The sequence below is a fragment of the Simochromis diagramma genome, unplaced genomic scaffold (genome assembly GCF_900408965.1).
Source record: "Simochromis diagramma unplaced genomic scaffold, fSimDia1.1 OVJJ01000293.1, whole genome shotgun sequence".
Taxonomy (NCBI): domain Eukaryota; kingdom Metazoa; phylum Chordata; class Actinopteri; order Cichliformes; family Cichlidae; genus Simochromis; species Simochromis diagramma.
Window position 1 is genome coordinate 7,842,724 of NW_024386801.1, and position 12,448 is coordinate 7,855,171.

The window sequence follows — 12,448 nt, forward strand, 5'->3', positions numbered from 1 at the left end:
GAGAGTGGTTGTTTCTGTTTTTCTGGCGGGAGCCGGTGGAATGTACCCCCCACCACCACTATTCTGTGTTCATTAACAAGAAAGAGAAAAAACAGAAAGGCCGGATCAGACTGAAATGAGTTTAGCTGGGCTGGACCAACAAACAGGATGTGAGTGCACAGAGGAAGACTTTCTGCATTTACTATCAGAATTCAGGCTACAACAGGAAGCTGGAGAAGATCATAGTAACAACACAAAAGTCCGGAAATAAGCCAAAGGACTAATTAAGCAACCAGTTTCAGACATAATAATTAATTAATGTCCCTGCATCGTTTAAGCTGATGGTCACATCCATCATCGTCTCCATCTTTTGACTCCACAATTAACCGTTTTCTAACTGCTCCAATTACTTCATCTCTCACTGGGTGTCACAGACATCCCTCTAAAAAAAAATTTTCGAGCCAGTCCTCCTCGTCCTGCCCTATTTTCCTAATCCATGCACTCCCAGAATGCCAATGGCCTATGCTCTCTAAACTCTCTTGGGTGTGAGGTCATCATGAACTCATGAACTCATCAGTCCTCGCATTCAACTCTGCAGTCCAGAGGACTGGGGTGCAACTCACAGTTTTGCACTGTGATTTGATGTTGTTATGTCCCTGCAAATGAAGTCTAGGGGAAGGGGTGGGGAACAGTAACAAATAGGGCTGGGAAAGAATGAAAAGGAAACCAGACAGAGAGGTTTAGCATAAACACACATATAAGGACACATTCAGACCCCATAATACACACAACTGGGTGTTAAAGAGTGCACATCCATCAGTCCTTTGTTGCCCTCAGGAGGCCATCCCGCCTTCCTGAAGCTCCTAATGCTGTCTGCTGTGAATATGTAACACCCATAATAACTTAGAAATATCACTCTAATTTTCATCTGCATGCTGCATGAATTATAAATATCCACTAGCGTGGTGAAGATTGATAGTATATGACCATTAAGACTTGCGAGGCAGGCAGCTCATGGAGTCCGAATGCCAAGAGGAGTGTAGAGATAGCGGCAGGTAGCCTAGCCTAGCATTTATAATTAGAGAAGAGCTTAACCCCCAACAGAGAGACAACGCAGGACAGCATGTCCCGGTGTGACTCCTTCTTGGCACGAGCAGGGTTAAAACCCAGATTTCTCGGTATAATCTAGACTGTGTGTCTAAGGGAACATAAATGAAGACAGTGGAATGAATCCTCTGTGCAATGTTTTTACGACAGGTGACTCACAGAGAGCTGAATATCTCCTCACCTCTTTGGATAAACCAATTATGTTCCCTCATGCACAACTGCAAACTCACAGGCACTAATAAATGTGCATACTCGAACATATTGGCATGCGACTGACAAAGGTTTAATGTAAGACTGCTTTGCGTTGATTATCATATGCACAGATACACAAAGACTACTATATATATATATATATATATATATATAAAAGTAGAATTAAATACTAGCTACTTCAACAAGCATATTGAACTATATTTAACTGTTATATGCTTTGTCACCCCCTTTAGCTAAAAAGCTGCAGTGTATGCTGTACTTTAACATGAATCAAGCTGGAACAGTGAGATGTTTATTATTTTTTGCAACCATCAGTTTCCTCCTGAAAGCTGACCGTCCCACTAATCCCATAATCAGAAAGAGCACCAGAGTGGCAGCAGTTCAGATTGTGCATCACAAAATGGGCCTTTAACAAGACTCTCTGATTCTTCTTCACACTCAAAGCTCCGAGGACAGTTTTTCTCTTTAAATCTAATTTTAGGCGAGAGTACAGAGCGTGCGCCTGTGTGAGCCTGATTGATCATGATGTCCACCTGGTGTGCAAAATAGGGATATGTGCTAATCAAACTCCTGGCAGCCTTCCAAGTCAGTTGAGGTTTGTATACATACAAGCATTCAAAAATAGTAGGGCCACCTATTCCAGACATGTTGATAAAGCCTCTTAAGCACCTGTCTCCACCTAACTGTCGAAAGAGTTTACTGCCAGCTTTAACATTGGACGGGAAGGCATTTAAGTCCAAGCACTGCACTTTACAAGCTCGCATGCCTGTTGTGGTGACCGCATATGGTTTGACTGGCCAGTTAAATGTCATTGCGTGATGCGTTTTCTCTCTGATTAAAGCTCTAGCAGAAATTTTTACATGATGCAAATGTTTTTGTCTTTTTATCGTTGCTGACAGTTTGTCTCTTTTTCTCTGGGTTATAAACGACAGGCAGCGCAGATGCAAAGGATTCTGCTAAATCATTCACTTCATCGCTGTTAGTAATGAGAATTTTGCTGTGTCATTCCGCAACCCAAATCTGTCATTCCACAATGCAGGGAATGGCTCTGTGTCTGTCTGTGAGACTGTGTGCATTTGTGTGTGTTTGCAGCATTTCTAGAAATACCTGTGAAGAGTGAGGCAGGTGCACGCTACTATCTTATGTCATTCTATCTGCAGTGAAAGTCACCTTGGATTTTAAAGGGACCCATTCACACTCAGACCGCAGAAAATATCCTTTGAAAGATCTGAGGAGAAAATGAAAAGAACTTCTGATATGCAAGGGGATCAGAAGCCATTCACAAGAATAATACACACCTTACACCTTTTCTCCCTTGGTTGGAGCCGCTGTCTTGCTTGTTCTATACACGAGCCACTCGCCACAGAGTAAGTGTGTGTCTTGGATGCACTGAGCAGACAGAATGCGACAGAGGCATATTTTAGGGCCTGGTTGTATGAAGGCACTGGATTGAGTCATGCTCCAGGATTTTCTGCCCCAGTAAACTTAGCCCACTTTACCCAGTGCCGAGGAGACTTCACAGCCTCCGCTATGCAGGGAAACAAACAGGGATAGACGTATTCAACCACACCATAAGAAAACACTGTTTCCTTGATTTAACAATTAACACTCAGTTTAAAAATATGCACGCTCGTCTGCCTGCAACTCTGCCCAACTTTTTATGAATTACTCTAGCATGCAAGCAGCACACTCACATCAACTTAGGATCAAGACATGCACGTGAGGCGCTCTCCCCCCAAACTCGGCACACACACAGTTGGGAATCTGATTTGTAGCAGTGTGAGCGTTAAATGTTTGATGATACGGCTACATATTTAATCTTTACAGACCAGATCATGGTGGGAAATGGGTTATACACGATTGTACTCCCAACGGAAAACATTGGGTTACTGAGGGGGAAAAAAGAGGCAAACATGGTTTTAAGCTTTTAATATGTTTCTGTGACATCTTAATTGCTATTTCTAACTTTGGAGACATTCAGTTTAGACATTAATAAGCAAATCTGCAGTTTAAGTAAACATCAGTGTTGAATGCCAGGCATTTTTCAACTCGAAGTTATTTTAATGTTTTGAATTGCTTTGGCAACAGAGATTACTGCTGAAACCCCATAAACTAATGTAAGTGTTCCTGTATTGCTCACACCCATGCCACACAGTTCTCATTCTTTAGACCTTTGGCTCGGCCATATTTGTCTACATGCAGGATGCAGCTGTGCTTATAACTCTCGTAAACCTCTCAGCCCGTCGTAACTACACAACTCTCCTCCTTTATAGACATTAAATCATTATGATCCCTCAGGCACGCGGGCCACAAATTAACGAAGCATGTGCATAAACAAATACAAAGTACAAAGAGGATGCACCTGTAAACCCCCCTCCACACACACACACACACTCATACTTGCATTTCCTCATGCTTCTAATGAGCTAACATGAACTAGTCATGCTATAACCCTCAACACACACGCATGCTTTCTCCCAGGAGGGCAGTAACCCAAGCCAGACGGTGCCAGCTCCACCTCTTGCTGCAGGCATGGGACTAAGCTGCTTGTTACTGTACAGATGGGCCCCACACCTCTGACAGGTGCTCCGGCTCAACTTCTACCACGCAAACCAATGGCAAATGCATTGCCAAATGACTCAGGCTTTGTCTTTTTTAACGTGCAGAGGAGGAAGGGAAGGAGAGCCCCCCCCCCGGGGTACAGCAAAAGAAAGACGTAATTTGAGGAGATCATCTCCACCTCCTGACATTACTCCAGGCCATCCTTCTCATCATTGCGAAGGGAAAATGTCGAACAACATGGCAGCTTGTGTTTATGGTTTTATTCACTGTATCAGAACTGATAGTCAGCTATTACTCGCCTTATCTTTTAGCAAACACTTCACCTTATTTGTGTTTCTCTGCTGTGCAGAACAAATGGATGGGATGAAAGAAGAATCCAGAAAGACACTGGGTTTATAGAGAGAGGCAGCCTGATGCCACCTGGGGCCATAGCCAGACAAACCAGTCACCTCCCACCCTCCTCTGTCTTTGTCCTTGCTACACCTCCTCATCTGCACCCCAGTCAAAGAAAAGATGTGCTGTGACAGACAGTGCTTGATCACTCCTGGGTCTGTCCAAGCCAGGGTCAAGTCCCATGATATTTACCACATATTTACATTCAGAGCCAACTATTGCCATGGGAACAGAGGTGCTATGCAAACTATGAAAGGGAAAGGAAGGAATAAAATGGTATAAGCTGACCACATGAAACATTAAAGACTGGAGGGAGACGAGAGAAAGTCTGCTGGGAGGGAACATGGGGGGCAAATCCCACGTAACTGCCCCTCTAGCAGACAGCAGGGGTAATAGGATGGCCACTCAGTCACTGACACAGCTCATAATTATTAATCAAGCTCAGCATTTAACATACGCTCCCCTCCCTTTCAATCCTCACTCACTGGCGCCCCATCATTTTCCTCTCTTGATTTCACTTATTCTTTCATTGCTCTTCTTTCCACTCACTGTCTCTCGTGAACAGCAGGAGATACAGGATGAGGTCATTGATTATATACCTCACTGTTCTTCAGTCAACACACACAGATGATCTCCTGTTCTGAACCTCGGTACTCCACAACCACTGCGTTGCTGAGAAAGTTGTGATGACAATGATGAAAGGAAATGCGGTGTACAGTTTTGCTCTTATCTGAACCAAACAGCCAGCGCTCATACACAGCAGAGCAGCAGACCACTGCCGATTAGAGCAGAGGGTCTCTGCTTATTGGCCCCATACATCAGAAAGGACACAATGAACAGCTGACAGCTGCAATCTAAAGCAACATCAGGAATTTTTTTCTTTCTCTCGCCTTCTTGATGGTTACCGATGTGAAGAGGAACTTCAAACCTTCATATCCGAGAACGGAGTACAAAAATAACTTCAGGGCCCATTGGGACTGCTCTTCCTCAGGTGGACTTTCAAGTGCTGAGCTTGTTATTCAGAGGAACCTTGGGAAAGATTAGGAATCCCATCGCACAGCACACTCTGGTGGTAAGAGGGTGGAATGCACTGCATACGTGAAAGTAGTGTAAATGGTGAATAAATGAAGACAAACAGCTCATGTGAATGTAATTAAAGCATATCGGGGGAAAAATACACTTGAAAAAAACGGCACAGCAGATAAAAGCTGATCTAGAGATCCACAACAGCAACGTTTCTACAGGGCGGTTACCACTGAACTCACCTGGCAGCTCTAAGAAACAACAAACATTTGCTCTCAAGAACTTTTTTATGTTTTAGGTATTTGTACTGCACCATTATTTCTAAGCTGCTCAATTCAATGCCAATGTACATAATAATACCCAACATCCACCTGCACCCATTTTAGAAACCTGTTAGACGACATTTCATGTAAGATTGATGGTGTACTGAATAAAAGAAGTTGGACTCGTCTTCATGATCTGCTTTTTACTTTTGTGTGTTATTAGACAGTTCCTTGGTTTTGTTCAACCTCTGCACAAGTGCTGACATGCATTTTGAGCATTATGCATGTCCTGTGTTTAACAAAAAGATACTGGGAGGTTAATGGTTAGCAACGATATTTATCAGTATTTACCAGAATTAGTGCATCAACCTTTGCCGGTGCGTGTGTCTGTGTGCGTGTCTTAAATGTTATTCTGTAATTGCAAGAAAATTAAAGTAGAAGGGTTAAATCCAGATGTTTTCCATATAAAATATATATATCTACATTAACTTGTGCCGTTTTATAACTACATAAATTAATTTAAATCACTTGAAAAAAAACACACACACAAAAAGATGTACATGCAAACAAAGCACACAGCAAATAACACCAGCTGCTGCTGAAAACCAGACACATCCGCATACAAACACCTCAAGACGTTTATTAATGGCCTTAACTGCAATGGCAGATGCTCACATCTGTTCAGAAGAAAATGCACATCCGTGTATGTGCAGACACAAATACACTCAGGGGTGAGTTATAAATCTGACACACGTCACCTTTAATTGCTCTAACAAGCCATAATGAGAGCATCAGAGGTCAGAGAGACACTTAGGATGATGTAAATATTCCTAGGAGGATGGATGAGCATCAATCTGGCAATGCTGATTTCATATTTTGGTTTAATTCAGCGTAATGGCAGCTGTCTACACAGGGGAGAAGAGAGGTAATAGGATACCTGGCAAACACTGCACAGAGTCCACAGATTGAAAAGGATTGGTGGAAAGAATAGAAATGTAAAATAAAACACCCAGCATTTAGATCGCTTATGCAATAAGCAGTAAAATGCATGCTTTTTATTTAAGGGAACTCAAAGGTTTTATGTCTTAGTCCTAACTGAGAATTGTCAAGGTGTCTTAAAGAACCCCCTACCCCCTCCAAGTCCAGTCTTTGACTATAAGCAGATTCTTTCCCCTCCTTTATCCCGCCAACGTTACATCTTTTCTTCTTTTTCTCCATCCATTCATCCTCCTATCTATCAGTTTTTCTAAGCAGTCCTGAACCCACTCCTCCCAGCCCCACTGCTAGGAAACTGACAAGCCAACATCAATTAAGCTGTCTAGTGGCACCGCATGGGTCCATATGTCTGGGGCTGTACACATAGATGTTATGGAGCATGCAAATTGACCAGTGTGCATGCGTGTGTTTGGGGATGTGCACATTTTGAGTCTACAATGCATCTGTATGCAAAAGCGCTCAATGTCTTTGTCTCCTTGAGCAGCCATGTACATAAATCATGAATTAGCCATTAGCGCACTAGAGCGTAAAAACCGCAAATGTAAAACTGTTAAATGCTGTTTGATTAAAGACATTTGGGAAAAAAACAAGAAGGAAGCTTCACTAAACCCAAAAGGAAACAATTGAACTTAATATTCTACTAGAAATCTTCATAAAGTGCAAAACTGTATTTTGGTCAACAGACCTAAATACTGTTTTATGGTACCTGAATTTGAAAAAGACAATGTTTGTTTCGTTGTTGTTTTTTGTATTAGTGTTTATCATCCTTTTTTTTTCTTCTTTTTTTTAAAAAAAATTCGTAAGGGCACATTTGGTGTGCTCTGCAGTTTTTGTTGATGTTAACACGCATCAAGTCGAGTGGGTTCAGTTTCTTCTTTTTATCTGTTAGAAAAAAATTCACCATGAGGCAGTATGCTAAATGGATACCCAAGCAAACAGCCATCAGCACAGCAATAAAATCCTTTGCAGCTTCACATTTGCTGCTTTGACAATTAAGCTTATCCAGGTTAGAAGCCAGAAACTCCACAGCCACAGGCTGAAATTGAGACTCGTGGTGGTGGTGGTGGTGGAGTGATTGCAACTTTCTAATAAAGCTGGAATTCCTTAGTGCATGCGAATGGGTCAGAATGGTGCAACTGTGATTTATTTATTTCTTAACACCATTACAAATACAAATAAGTATGCCTCTTTTCTCTCTCTACTTCTCACCTCAGGGCAGTTATATGGTCAGCCAATCAAATCTGAGTAGACCTGCTAGTAACCGCTGCAAGCTTACTCTCTTCATCTATAAAAGGTCACAGTTCAGAGCCCAGGGGAAAACATATAGGGTGGCTTAAAGTATGGGTGTAATGGGCTAGAAATGGTGAGTCTATGATGGTGCAGAGGGGAAAAATGACAGAGTAAATGGTGGAAGAAGTGCTTAAGTGTGTATGACTAGAGGAGATAAGAAAATGATTTATGGTTTCAGGGGAAAAAAAAAATAAAACTCTTATTTCCTGTGTAAGAGTATGCATGAGTATTTGTGTATTTATAAAATTCATCTGTGCAACATAGCTGAACAGATAGGGTGATGTATGATACCTCTTAGAGCCAGTGTCACCCACTGTAGGAATTCTGACACTACTAATCCTCTGTAGGTTCATTAGAGATACTTGTGTGGTTCAGCAGTGGTGATTACATTCTAATACAGGAAATATAGCATTACATTTGCCATTTGGATTGTCTAAAGGCTTACGGCAGTGCAGTCAATGTCTCTTGAGACGCTATTCTATATAAGTACATAGATAGAGTCAATATCTAATAATGGGACTGCTGCAGGCTTTTTTATTTTAAAAGATAGGGTTTAAACACTGACAGAAATAAATGCACCACGCTATAGCGAAATTATCTTTACGACGGTTCTCGTGTTATGTGCTCTACCTATCTATGTGAAGACTAATTCTGCCCTCCCATCTTTCAATTGCTTTCTGTGAAATTATTTAAAAAACGCCTCAAGACTAATGACAGCCAATGAAGTGGAAAATCTGCACCCCGCGTTTCCATGACAACATCAAGTGCTTGGTTTGCTTCTCCAGTTGTTCAATTGCGCCCTGATTGATCTCATCGTTTGGAACTCTTCAAGGGGACAAGAGCCCATTTGACATGCTTGACACCAACGGGTACGCTCAAATGCACACACATTTACACGACCAGAGGTGGTGCATGGCCGCTGGGCTGCGTCTTCAAAAATGGGGAAAGAGACGTTCAGCAGAGAGGAAACGCTTCAAACAGGGAACTGTGGGAGGAGGACTCTCTCAACATGGCATCCCGCCGATCTAATCTTACTCTGCAGAGCAAGAGTTGAGCCTCTTTTTATCTTAATCTGCCTCTCTGCATGTCATCAGTGCACGGGTGTTGCAGGTGGGTTTGTGAATTTTTGTGAATTAACAGACGCTAATAAGGATAATATATAGCTAATAAAGTTCATATATATATATATATATTATCGGAGTACTAGGTGCGGTGACTTCCAAATTAGGCGAGTGGCTCCAGCAGATCCCAAGAACAGCATCGGAGATCTCTGTCCAGAAGAGCGCAGTCCTAGGAACAACTAAGATACTGCGCAGGACCCTCAAGCTCCCAGGCCTCTGGTAGAGGACCTGAGCTTGAAGGATTGACCACCCGTAGGGGTGAGTGGGGAATATATATAATAATATCAACAATAATCTTTAAAGTATTATCACCACACAGCAAAATCTCCAGTGTTAAATTAACACTAGAGAGTGTCTATATGTGTCCACTCCTTTGAGTGTTAAATATAACACTGTTGAGTGTTAAATGAACACTTTTGACAGTGTTGTATTTTTAAAAGTAACCTAGTCAGTTTTTAAGATTTACAATGACTAACACTGAGCAGTGCTGATTTTCTAACACTGGAATATTTCTAACATTTTGAGTTATTTTCCAGTGTTAGAAAATCAGCACATGACATTTAAGAACATTAAAATGTACAAACATAACAATAGAAATGTGGCTGAAGAGGTGTGCCATTTATACACAGCCCCATGATATCATAGGGCAGCAGCGCAGCTGTTTGTACTTCAGCAAAAAACTATAATCACAACATAAAATCCAATGCAGCCCATAACTGAGATTTCCCTTGACAGTGCATTTATTAGGCTAAGATGATGACAGCTGGGAGATGTGGCTCTACATTCAGTGTACATGTAACTGTGTGTGTGTTTGAGTATGTGTGTTCATGTGTGTGTCTGTGCCTCAGAACCCCAGCATGTGTGTTTGTTTGCATTTGCCCCATGTGGTTTCAGCAACCAGACATCCCTCTGCTGCGTACTTTGGCCTTTAAATGCTGCCAGCTAACCTGCTGTTCATTGTGAGAGAGAGAGAGAGAGGGAGAGAGAGGACTGAGCAGGCTGCCAAATGCAGCCCCACCTTTTGCTGCAAATCTGAAGCCCACCATCCTGGCCTTTCACTCGTAATTATATTAACCCAGACAACGAGGTCGGCTTCAGGCATGCACGTATGGAGAACACAACAATTTGGGATTTTTTTTTTTTTTTTTTGGGGGGGGGGGGGGGGGGGGGAGCAGTGCATCCTCAGGGAGGGAGGTGTGTGGATGTGTGTGCGTTATTTAAACTGGCTATTCTTTAATGGACTAAGTGCGTGTTTGCAGAAGAGTGTGTGTGCATGTGCAAGCCCATGGCCATTTTTCTAATGGCACCATCTGTCATGGGCATCTGGACAAACACACACACACACACACACACACACACATTAGGGCTGAAGGATTCGGGGAAATATCGAATTCTGATTTTCTTCAAAGCTATTGCAGTCCTGTTTGGATTTTTAGTAAAATGGTGCACGTCTGTATTCACCATGTGACCACATTTGTTACTTTTTGGATTTTTGAGACATTGCGATGAGATCCTATGAAAACATTAATTGCTCTGCATTTTAATGCAAGCATGATAAAAAAAACAAATGTTTTTTAATTATCAAAGAGCATACGCTCACACGCACAAATTCTCATGTGAAGAAATACAACCAGTTGAGGAAAGAGCCTGGAGATGAGAGAGGCAGTGACATAGTGCTGAAAGAGAAAGCGAACTAAACAACACGAGTGAGAGAGGAAGAGCAGAGGAGTCTCTCTGGTTAGACTGACAGAGCATTGACAGGGTTAATCTCTAGATAACTACTCCTCATTGATCCACTAACATACAGGAGGAGCTGATTGGAGAGAGGATACACAAGACACACACCCGCACATTTTACGCCGTACTGTGTGCACAAAGCGTGCCCTATAAAAGCACACACGGTCTCCAGAGAAAGATTTCTATGAAGTTTGAGCTCCTTGTTCTACTGACCTATATGCATATATTAGACACAAGAAGGGGAAACCTACAGGGAACTCTATTTTTCTTTTTAGGAGTCTGTAAGCGCATCTTTCGGGTTTGCAAGGGCCAACAGAATCTGGATGTACCCTCAAGTCTCTCGTTTACAAAAAAACAAAAAAAACAAGAAGAGGACAGTGCGCAGAGTTAAGATAAAGTTTGGAAATTAAGTGCAGTGAGATATTTGTCCTGACTAAAATAAACTGCAACTGTAAGAGCACATTGAAAGACATAGAGAAAATATAATAGCAAGGGGTACATGTGAGCAAAGTTTATGGACTGGCTACTAACAAACTAGCTACTTTTTTTCAGATTCCCCTCAGGATTACTTTGCTTACTGCATCCTGTATGCAATGTGTGTGTGTGTGCGTGTTGACCTGTTTTTCTGCTGTATGTAACTATGCACAGGCAACACAGACGCACAGCTCACTGATGCTTATTTTATTTCATTTTCCTGCATCAGTGGCCTTTACTGTCATCCAAATAAAGAAAGAGAGTGCACATGGAAAAAAACTTGCTGGATTGAAGTAGAGAGAACAGGAGCTTTGGGGAGATATGACTACAGCTCTTCTAAAGGCCACTCGATAGCTGACACGGCCATCTCAGCACAATTTCCCCATTTTAGTGAGCTGAGGATTAGGAATAGTAGAGCTTTTACAGGCTATAGCTGGTCCAATCTCTTATTAGGTGTTGAACATCTTTTTGCACAGCCTTGGAGTAAGATTCAGAAAGAATGAACTATTTAGTGGCTAAAATGGTCCTAAATGGGATAGCATTTTTTCTTTTCTGATTCTTTTATTTACTTCAGGTGCAGTATTTGCTGTGAGAGTAGATGGCTCCACTTCTGTTGAGAAACAACACAGCATTACGCTGCTTCTGAAAACAAATATCTGGGATTTATTACCTTCCGTACTGTTCCTGAAAGCCACAAATCAAAACTCCTGCTTTCACTACATACGCCCTTTTATCTCAGAGGGTGAGAGTAAGTGTATTAAGATGAGATTATGCAGCATAAACTTTGACAGACTCCTGCTCTGGTTCATCACGCTGTGATTCATAAATCCACTGAAAGTGACTTTGATGCCAAAACAGAGATACCCACATCAACTGTGGGGCATGTGAAGCTCAATGTGGCTGATGAAGATAAATGCAAAAAGTCATTTAGTTATTGAAAATGATTCCAACAGCTCTGTGGCAAATCTGTCCAGGGTGGCAGACAGCACAGATATAGCAGACTTGATTCGGCGCCATATCTCTGAAGCCAAGTCTATCTCCAAACAGCCCGCTAACACTCCTCTTTGGATTAAAGCACGGGGCGATCTGCAAATACCAATTACATCGCTCGCATTAACTGCCAAATACACGACAAGGGGCAGACAGACAGGCAGACGGACAGGTGGGCAGACAAAAAGGATGGAGAAGCAAGAAAGATCTGGCTTAAAACACCAGAAGAATTTGGGCGAATCCAAATGCACATGGGAAAAGAAAAAAAGGGTCAAAACTCCCACTGAAAAGAAGAGAAGG

General features: G+C 42.1%; 1 protein-coding gene across 2 annotated transcripts in view; it reads right to left on the bottom strand.

Moving 5' to 3' along the window:
* The window catches only part of frmd4a (FERM domain containing 4A), a 99,434-nt gene that overhangs the window by 62,683 nt on the left and 24,303 nt on the right, over nt 1–12,448 (bottom strand). The window lies entirely within an intron of this gene.